The sequence below is a fragment of the Choristoneura fumiferana genome, chromosome 9 (assembly GCF_025370935.1).
Source record: "Choristoneura fumiferana chromosome 9, NRCan_CFum_1, whole genome shotgun sequence".
Lineage (NCBI taxonomy): Eukaryota > Metazoa > Arthropoda > Insecta > Lepidoptera > Tortricidae > Choristoneura > Choristoneura fumiferana.
The window spans coordinates 186,898-198,592 of record NC_133480.1 but is presented as its reverse complement, the minus strand read 5'-3'; the positions used below and the strand labels follow the sequence as shown (position 1 = coordinate 198,592).

Here is an 11,695-nt window from a genome sequence, read left to right as displayed (position 1 = left end):
TTCCTCGCAACACATCATCACACATCTTTGGTGGAAATGCAGCCTTATGGTTCCTTATTCATCATCATCATCTCATGGTTCTATCACTAATGATGAAAAACAGGGAAATATACGTACCTCTAAGTCTTGATTCATAGCGTTTAATCTGATCCGCTTGCTTAGTTTTAGTAGATATTAACTCCTGTTTGATAACGACTCCATCGTGAATTATACGATCAACATACGGAAACTTTGTAAGTGATATTATCATTCAAAGCATTGACATCTATGTGCCGTAAGGTACATAGATGTCGATAATTCAAAGCCACCCAGAAATTAGGTTAAATAGTGTTGAGTTGAATGCACTTGCTAAAGCAACATTATATTGCCGATATTATAAAACAGAACTATTGTATCTTACGAAAACAAGTATAAGAGCTAGCTACGTGATGACACTGATGACATGAATGAAACACATATGAAATGTTTTTTTTGTCAATGTCAAATGTCAGAGTTTCGATCACTCGACCAACGTAGTCTCTGAAAAATACAAAACAACTGATTTAGTAACAAGGAATTTTGTTTAAAGCGAATTTAGAGTGAGTTACTCGAATACAATCCTAGAAGTTATTTTTAATCTACAAATGCTTTATCAATCATTGTGCTAATCTTAAATACTCTTCGCGATGTTGCGGTGACATGGGTGAACGCGTAGAAAGAGCGAAACGCATCTGTCAGATAATATTAGTAATCTGTGGTATAATCTTATTTTATTAAAACTGCGTTTACACATCAACACGTAGTATCTCTAAGTAGTCTGTGACATCAACACACACGGGGGTCATGACATGATCACATTGTATCATACGTACATAAGGTACATAGATGGCGATCACATTTAATTAATACCACATTCCATTGATAACTACCGCTAATTAGACGAAATAATTAAGAAAAAAAAACAATTTCAAATTTAATCCCAACGTGTAACAACGTCGTTACACTAGCCTCCGAAATTGTTGGGCAACTACAAGTGCGGTCAGTGCGGAATAATTTATTTAGCAAGTGTTAATGGGATAAATAATCTCGTCAATTGGGTCCTTATCTACATACACTTATCAATCTTAGTTTGAGTGGGTGAATTATGAGTTACAACCAAATCTGAAGCGTAGTAGGTATTTTATTTAGAACGAAACATACTTTTACCCGAATGTCTAATTCTATCATAAGCAAATGTTTACTAACGAAGGGATACAGTGCTATTATTGGCACTCGTAATGTTCGGTAAGTCCGTTATTTATTTTGGCTCTATATTGCTCTAAAAAATAGTGTAGGTATATTCAAAGTAGTTTCTACTAAGTTGAACCTTGAAATTTATAGTCATTCATTTCAGGTCGTTTAGCAAAGATCTAAATATGACGTGGTTGTTATGGCGGAGGTATAGTTGGCGCAGCATCAGCTAGAGAACTCCTAATAAGATACCCTGAATTAAAATTGCGCTGCTTGAAAAGGAACACCGAGTGGCTCATCATCAGAGCGGGAGTAACAGTGGAGTGATCCACGCAGGCATTTACACAAGCCTGGCTCTTTGAAAGCCAAGCTTTGTGTTCAAGGCCACGCTTTAGCTTATGAATACTGTGACAAAAAAATATACCATACTTAAAATGTGGCAAATTAATTGTGGCTACTGAACGATCAGAGGTTTCCGTCTTTAAATCTGTATGAAAGGGGACAACGGAATGGCGTCAAAGATATGGAACTGATGGACAAACAGCAGATGAAAGAAATCGAACCACACTGCGAAGGGCTCCAAGTATTTGGTCCCCGCATACCGGTATTGTAAACTGGGGCAAAGTTACTGAATCTTTGTGGAAGACTTTGTTGAGAGAGGTGGCCACAAATTTAAACTTCGAAGTTAGAAAGTTTGCCGAAGCTCAAGACTCTGACTATCCTATTAAATAACTGATGAAAAAGGACAAGAAGTTAGAGCTTCACATGTGCTGACATGTGTGGTCTTCACTCAGACACTATTGCTGTGCTAACAGGATGTCCGGAAGAACAAAGATAATACCATTCCGTGGAGAATATTTGTACATAGTTAAAAAAAAGTGATATAGTCAAAGCTAACATTTATCCTGTACCTGACCCAAGATCCCCCTCCTTGGAGTCCATTTGACTCCAAGGATAGATGGACGAATCATTGTAGGGCCAAATGCTATTTGGCTTTTGCAAAAGAAGGTTACAAGTAAGTATAATATTGCAATTATTACTCATAAGTCTACACTTCCTTATAATTCAACTTCATGCAACGTAATTTGCAATTACTACAATACTCATACTCATGTAATTAGTGTTTAGGTTTGACTTATTGCCGTTCATTCTGGTTGACAAATATGAAGTTGTGCACTATCAACATTATTACGAGTACATCCTTTTTCATTGAACATGTCTGATAAATATGGACAAGTTGGAATTGGCATCAGCAGGGCTACTACGAAACTCGAAGTTCGTGTTGTACCGTCTCTCTCACTCTCGTATTAAATAGTATTAGTTATAAGTGTCAGAGGACCGCAAGACACGAACTTCGAGTTTCGTAGTACCCTGCAGTCCACACTGCCTATATAAAAATGTGGGCGAGTTACCACTGTGGGCCATACAGTAATGTAAACAAAACAGGATATTGACAACATAACATAAGAATGTGGCTGAGTTAGAAAAGTGTCACTAACAATTGTATGTTGATGACATAGCATTCTGGACGATTTATAAAGTGATGAAATATTACTGTGGGATATATTCACCCTGACCTATGGCACATGTAATGTACCTATTCATAAATGTTTAAAGTTTCAAACAATTACACAATAATTATTACATAAAAATTATGTGATGAGAATTATAGCATCAAGTTATCTTTTATTATATTTCTGTTTTCTATTATCTTTAGTTGTGACGCTGATTGCTGATAAGAGTGCAACAAATGTTATGTAATAGTTCATTCAGGCCTAGACGACTAAATCAAGTGTGTGTCGGGCATATACTGTAGGTTTCCGTATTTTTAAGCGTAAAATACCACAAAAACAATAACAACTGTTTAGGACATAGTAACATATTGCCGTTTGAGATAGGAAAGGTCCATGGGGTCCAGGCGTGAGCTCGTAAGAGGATTTTTGAGCCTGGTAAAAACGACTGACGACCAGAAGGAGGTAGCTATTTCCACCAGCGTTTGAGCCTGGCCATTCAGCAAACTCCTGGGAACTATGCCGTCGACTGATATTATGAAAAACATCTTGATTTTGAATGGTCATTAGTTGTTAATTATATTACTTGAAGTTTAACTCCTTTAGATAAGATTATCAAATGAATTATTGAAATGACCAAATAAAGTACTATTACAAGCTTTTATTCAGTTTCACCTGTCCCGTTGCCTGTCTGTCTGTCTGTAATCAAATCTTGCAAGTTAAACAACTTCCAGTAGTTGGATTGACTTGATATTTGGTATACTGATGTAAATTGCGTGACAATACAATAATCTGGTAGTGACATCCAGTGACTCTTCAACGTGGCATAGACGTGAAATTTGGCATGCAAATGTAGTTTGGGTGACAATACAAGTACAGTCAGTTAAAGAAAGCTTGTATTAAAAATGTTTTTTTTTGCTATTTTTTTTAACTTAATTGCAACTTACTACAAAAAAATATTTATTTTAACCCCCCCTGAAATATATAAATGCTTAAGTATATAGTAAACTAACGCATGAATCAATAATTTTTCAGATGGGGAGACATCAATATGCAGGAGCTCAAAGAGATATTCCGCTTCCATGGTTTCCGCAAGGTTGCCATGAAGTACGCAGGGTTCGGGATGAAGGAGATGGCTCGGTCCTGGCTGGTGCCACTCCAAGTAGCCCAGCTAAGGAAATTTGTGCTGTCGCTGACCACAGCTGACGTGGAGACCGGGCCTTCGGGGGTCAGGGCACAGGCTATGGGTAGTGATGGTGAGATTTGATTTAATGAACTAAATAAATAAATATTATGGGACACTTGACACTAATTATGATAGCTACGTTTATGCAAGATATGCGTATTCATGCAGTTCCTCCACCTCCACACTGTAAGAACACACACAAATCACACAAACCCATCTATCACCACCACCACACTACCTACACTGACGCGTTTCGAACTCAATTTCAGAGCAACACAACTGTACCTACACCATGCTAAGATGAAACATGTTTCAGCAGTAAATTTCCAAAAAACTCTATTTTAACCAGTGGGTTTAAATCATGTCGAACGATATACGTAATATGGATATGACTACAATTGTTTAAAAAAAAGAGAACATAATTGAAAAATAGTTAGATGATTTTATTGTTATAGGAGATAATCGTATTTTTTTCTATATTAAGTACCTACATATTTTCAGTGTCCATATCCACTTTTGTAGGGAAAATGATAAAAGATAAAGATAAAGATAAAAAGGAAAAAAAAGAAAAAATAACCTCTTAAAAAAGAAAAAGGAAAATGACCTCTGCATCTACAAATGTAAAAAGTAGCGTAGCTATTCGTAAAGTGATACTTCGCTAATCACTCAAATTTCTATACATTTATGTACAAAAATATTAAACTAAGTTTAATAAAAGTCTTATCCATCTTATGCTTTCGTCACCATTTTGCATCCATCATCCGCCCTTTAATTTTAACACACGAAGGTACTAAACTCAACAAGTCACAGAATAGATAAGTACGTACAAGCTCAAGTGTTTGTTTTCCCCATGGGTAAAACTATCAATAGTGGTGTGCAACAGATTATAAGCAAATTAAAACGAAAACATGCAGAGAGGGAAACCTTATTCAAACAGAAAAAAGAGTTTTTAGATGCGGTGACTGAATTTGTAGGTTAGTAATATTTTAAGAATAAGACTATGAATAAGAACCATTTATTTCATAACTAACATAATCAATAGGAAGTAACGAATATTCCAATAACTATCTAAATCGACGACCGGATAGCCAAGTGGTTAGAGAACCTGACTACGAAGCTTGAGGTTCCGGATTTGATTCCCGGCCGGGGCAGATATTTGTATGAATAATACGAATGTTTGTTCTTGGGTCTTGGATGTTCAATATGTATTTAAGTATGTATTTATCCACATAAGTATGTTTATCCGTTGCCTAGTATCCATAGTACAAGTTTTGCTTAGTTTGGGACTAGGTCAATTGGTGTCAAGTGTCCCATGATATTTATTTATTATTTATTTTAAATACGTTTGTTATGAAAATGGAATCCACTCAGCATTCGTCAGGTTACAGAGGTGACTCGGTTGACTTGACGCTAATATTATGTGTGGGTTGACATGCGATACAGAACTGGCCGAAGCTGCAGTGTAGTGTGGTGGTGGTGATAGATGGGTTTGTGTGATTTGTGTGTGTTTTGATACTAATATCCCTTTCAGAACTGGTCAATACAAATTGAGGTTCTGAAGAGAAAATTTTTCTCAAAAATATTCGTATACCTTACAATGTTCAACATATTGTTTTAAATAATTACTTATTATTTTCCAATAGGGATGCGATAGACAGAAGCATAAAGTAGCAAGATTCTTATGCCTAATCGTCACTTTGTAGGGCAGAGGAGCTTCTGTGTGTACTATTACCTACTTATTCTGTGGTGATACCATCATACATTTTTTGAATTTGCCGCGTTTTTGGAGGTTCATCTTTTATTAGCCATACTATCACGCTACATTTAGCATCGGTATTGTCTTACCTTTCATAAAAAAAATTCCCGAGCATCATCTCTTTGGTTACATATTTGAATATCGAAAGTTAAAATATACGGGTAAATGTCGATGTTCAAAATATCGAAAAAGAAAATATCGAATGTATCAAAATATCGAAAATTAAAATAACGAAAGTTTATATTGTCGAATGGTTAGGTAATCTACGTCCAATATATCGAAAATATATTTTCTACAAAAGTGTTATCGAAAGACATAAATATCGAGTCCAAAATATCGAAGTACCTACAGAGTATCGAATATCCTATGTATGAACTATCACGTGACAGGTCGACGGAGCTCCGCTTCGCGGAGCTCCTATTCCGCTCAGTTGACGCGCCTTGACGTAATACTAACCTATAACCTATTGAACATGAATTACCAAAAATATTTGGTTCGGTTGGGTTAGAACTGTGACCACAACAACAAATGACTAGATTATGTAAAATAAATGCTATTAAGAGAAAGGACCAATAAATAAAGCAGATTTGTATGTACGATATTTTAATTTTCGACATTCTAATATGTTGACATTTTACAACTTAGATATATTGGCTATCGATATTTTTACTCATTCGATATTTTAATCAAATTAAAATAAATTTTAGACATTTTGACCATAGGTATAATAACTTTCGATATTGTGATTCAATCGATAATTTAATTTTCGATATTTTGAACATCGACATTTTAACCTTAGGTATTTTAATTTTCGATAATCAAATATGTAACCATCTCTTTCAATAATACTTACCGAAACAAACGAAAGTAACGACAAAAAACTCTGCAGAAACACTGAATATTTACCCAAATATTTAAAATGTGTAACTAAACTCCGGAAGTTAAGAGGAGCGGGCCTTTGCCCTTTGCCTAAATATAATAATAATAACTGAACTCCTTATAATTCCAGGCACGCTAATAGAGGACTTCGTGTTCGACTCCCAACCGGGCTCAGGCGCGATAGGCAGCCGGGTGCTCCACTGTCGGAACGCGCCCTCGCCCGGCGCCACCTCCTCCCTTGCGATAGCCAAAATGATCGCCGACAAAATGGACGACCAGTTCAAACTGTCCAACAAAACTAGTGCAAGTTCGAAGTAATGTTACGTGTTTTTTCTACTCGAATTCTTGCAGCTTTAGAGGGGTTTCCCACTACGTCTTATCCGAAACCGATCTGAATCAGTGAAAATACTGTCCGAGGCAGTTGTAGAACTAACTTTTTATATGATTCAGTCGTCCGATTCCTCTCGGATCCAGTGCGTAAACTGCCAGGGCGAAGCCACCTATTGCAGGTTTTTTTTTCTTAAATGAAATACTTTGCCGTAACATAATGGGGCGGCAAAGCTAACTGGCAATCTTTAAATATACCTCGGTGAACTACCAGACAAATGGTTCTACAACTGCATGGGACCGTATTTCCACTGATCCGGATCGGGTTCGGACGTAGTGCAAAATCACTCTTAGACTGCGTATTCACTAGAAGCAGCTGTAGTAGATACCCAGCTTTATGCTAAGTCTACGCCAGGAATGGCGAACCTTTCAAGGTCAAAGTCGAAATAACTATCCAATTTTTGTTTATAATAGACACTTCAAAAAGTTGGGAAATCTACCATTTTATTGGTATGTCCATTTTAAAAAAAAAAAACAATCTGGCTATCGGTCTGGCACAAGACCGGCCTGAGTGGAGAGCCTTTGGGAGGCCTATGTACAGCAGCGGACGTCTTTCGGCTGACATGATGATGATGATGAATCTGGCTATGACTTGCCACTAAAGATTCTTAGTGATTTCATGGACAAGAATAAAACTATCAATGAATTATCATTATCAGAGAGGTCAAATGTTACAGAATAATGTTAAAGGTCGGTAACATGCGAAATATCGATAACTGGAATAGTCGATAAAACACAATGGTCAATCCCACGTGGCATTTGATTTTTGCTATGAGAATTCCGCTCCTACATTCGATGATTACTATAAGGACAATTATTTTGTAGCGTGCCGAAAATGGTATGCGTGATATGAGTTCGCCATTCCTGGTTTACGCAATTCTTAAAATAATGGCCGACTGGGTAGTCTTAACCATATTTGGTGTTGGGGTGCGATAATCAGCCTACACCTTGCTAGTAAAAAAAGTATTCTTTTTAAAGTTGGCAGGTATATTTGTTGGTTGGTTGTGCTGGCGCCCTGTAGAATCCTGTGCCCGGGCGCCACGCACCTTTTTCCATCACGTAAAGGGATAAAAACTGCCTTGGTGGCCATTTCGACTGTCTGACTAAAGCACAAATCCAAAACAATGTTATTTTATCTTTATTTTACTTTAAGATTTAGATATGTCATATTTTTTACTCGATTTTTTCATATTTATACCAGTTTTAAATGAAGATTACGATTGATTTAGAACAGCATTGTACATTGACGATTTTATCGTGAAAACTGAGTAGGTAAGGTACGGAGGCGGAACAAAATTTTATTATTAAATGGCTCAATTCAAGATTAATAAGTCCGAGCAAGGCCTGACTAGATTCGGTGTTTCAGAGCAGTTTAATTATTTAGTTTTATATCATGCATGTCTCACAAGAGCTTAAGTATCTCGGTAATATAATATTTTGACTAGTTCTCGATTCATCGGATTCTTGTTTCGTCGGAAAAAATGATACTAGTATGCAATAAAATCAGTTAGGTAAAGAAAGCGTTTGGTTATATTTTACTAGCATTAACCCGCGTCTTCGCCCGCATTAGAGCGCTTTCAGATTATCCGATCCGATATCGTTATCGGTGGAACCTTTTAATAATCAATTTCACTATGATTTCCTTGACAAAAGTATAAAATGTCAACATGACATTAGTAGCACAAAGGTTCCACTCTGGGTCATGATTCAATTTGTTTGACTGTGCCTTTTTGTAAATGTAAGTCTACCTTTTAGTAGTAATATGAGTAAAGCCACGATATTTCCATAGTTTTGTTCAACTGAAAAATTCCGACGAAACCAGAATCCGACGAATTGGGCACTAATAATTATTGAACATGAAACTACCGTGAGACTCACTCATATTAAATATAATGACCCGGATAACTCACGTCTTAAATCGAGTTTAGCTCGACATGTTTCGGGCTAATCCGTAGCCCTTCGTCTTCGGAGCAACGCGACTCAGCGGCTGCTGCAACACGCGCACTGCGCGCCGCCGCTCTGCTCGCGCGACTACCCGACGAAACTGACACCGGCACACAACTACCCGCGTTTTCATCATCATTACAACTGTCAAATGTAGGGTAGCACACAACACTAACAATATCGCTCTGTAAAGGTACGTTCACACACACCGATGACGCAGCACGAGTATTTAACACCGTTTTCCAACTCGGAGGTACCGTCCAACCACAATCCCGGTTGAAATTCGGCCGACGACTAATCTCGATGGCTTCACGCACTTTCCGCGGAATGAAAAATTTCCCTCTCGCAAGTACAGATACCTTATCAAATCTGATATAGTGCGTCGAATCCGAGTTCATTGAGTGCTCGGCCACAGCAGACCCTTGTCGTCCTGTTTCCTCATACTACGTATGTGCTCCGATACCCTTGTGGAAACGTTTCGTCCAGTCTCTCCAATATAGCTCTTGCCACAGGCACAGGGAATCATATATACCCCGGGGCCTCAGGGGCTCCTTATCCTTCGGCGAACGTACCAACTGTCTGAGCTGCATATGAGGACGGAAAATCGACTTGATGCTATATCTTCGGCGTAACAAGTGTCCGATTTTATCCGTCGACCCTTTTATAAACGGTAAATATACCGGAACCCTCTCAGCTCCCACCGGTCTTTGACGAGTCGACACGTTCACCACACGGTTGCACTGCCTCCAGTTGTACCCATTGCTTTCCAAAACCCGTCTCACGTGACTCAGTTCACGATCCACAAATTTTGGATCACAAATATTCAAGGCTCGATTTATCAACGTTCTAGGCAAAGAAGACAAATGACAAGGATGGTGGTGTGAATCTGCCCTCAAGTATCGATCCGTATGAGTTGGCTTACGATAAACTGTAGTTTCCAATTTACCACAGGGTCCCCGCATAACCAAAACATCTAAAAACGGCAACTGCCCATCATTCTCAATCTCCACCGTGAACTTAACCTTATCGTGCAAAGTGTTAAGGTAGTCCGAAAACTGCGACAAACTATCCCTGGACACAATCGCAAAAACGTCATCCACGTACCGCCACCAATATCTGGGAACAACGGGAGCGTTGTTTAAAGCTCTTCCCTCCAACCACTCCATAAAAATATTGGCGGTGACCGGAGCAATCGGTGAACCCATGGCCACTCCATCAACTTGCAAAAAGTAATCACCGCGCCAAACCAAATAGCCGCTCTTCAAACACAACTCAATTCCCTCCATATACGCGGTAGGTAAATCAGTGACACATAATAGGTCAGATATAATCTTTAAAGTCTCGTCTACCGGCACATTGGTGAAAAGAGAAGTAACGTCAAAGCTAACCATCAGTTCATCCTCACGCATATGGACATCATTCAACAAGGCAACGAAGTGTTTTGAATCTCTAATAAAACTCGACGACTTCCCCGTAAACCCCAATAGCACAGACGACAGGTAACGGGCTAGCTTATACGTCGGCGAATCAATTTGACTCACTATGGGTCTCAGAGGCCAATTCGTTTTGTGTATTTTTGGCAAGCCATAGATTTTCGGCGTAGTAGGGTTCTGTGGACGCAGCTTTGCAACTAAATTCTTGTCGGGTAGACTCTGCAAAAACTTGTTTACCTTGGTCGTCACTCTGGCAGTTGGATTATAAGCCACTTTTTTGTAAGTACCCTCATCAGCAAGTAATTGACAAATTTTGTCCTGATATACCAAAGTGTCGACGATAACCGTTGCATTACCCTTATCCGCTGGTAACACCAACACATCCGAATTATTACGCAACTCACGCAACGCCCTCAGCTCCCCGCATGGTATGTTGGATTTCGGTAGACGAGCCCTACGTAATAAAGAAGCGATGTCTTGTCTCATACACTCAGCATCCACGGAAGGAATCCTGTTCCGCATGATGACATTTTCCAGGCTAGTAATAATCATCTCGGTAGGTATTCGACTCGGAGTAGGAGCAAAATTAAGTCCCGTGCTAATGCACGCTTAGCCAAACCATCCACACTCCTTGAAGATAAATTTATTACATTATCAGTGCCCGTTATCTCAGAAACAACATTCTCCACTGATAGTTTCCCGTTGATTAAACCTGATAATTTTTTTCCTATGCCTACTTATAGTGTCACCAAAAATGCGTTCTGACCTACTATACGACATCGCATCCAAACTCGCCCATAATTCTGAATCCAAATGATTGGCCAGCTCCAAATGCACTGTGTACAAGTCCTTATTGACAAATGATATTTTTCGACGGTAGTCGGAAATAATCTTCGCCAAAAGTTTGCCGTTAGCCACACGAAAAAACGATTCATAATCCCGAATGCACTTAACCGGTTTGATGCGGGCAAACTTCGGTATCACTCCGTTATCACGACACTGCACCACATAATTTAACCCACATTCAAGTTTATTACGTTTGATCCTAAGCCGTGTGAACGCTCTGACTTTATTTTGCCATATCTCTCCGTAAAGATTTGCAATTTTGAACATGAAACTACCGTGAGACTCACTCATATTAAATATAATGACCCGGATAACTCACGTCTTAAATCGAGTTTAGCTCGACATGTTTCGGGCTAATCCGTAGCCCTTCGTCTTCGGAGCAACGCGACTCAGCGGCTGCTGCAACACGCGCACTGCGCGCCGCCGCTCTGCTCGCGCGACTACCCGACGAAACTGACACCGGCACACAACTACCCGCGTTTTCATCATCATTACAACTGTCAAATGTAGGGTAGCACACAACACTAACAATATCGCTCTGTAA

At 38.9% G+C, this 11,695-nt stretch overlaps 1 pseudogene; it reads left to right on the top strand.

Moving 5' to 3' along the window:
• LOC141431408 (L-2-hydroxyglutarate dehydrogenase, mitochondrial-like) overlaps positions 1-8,774 on the top strand; it is an 8,912-nt pseudogene extending 138 nt beyond the window's left edge.
• Positions 8,775-11,695: the final 2,921 nt, after the last annotated feature.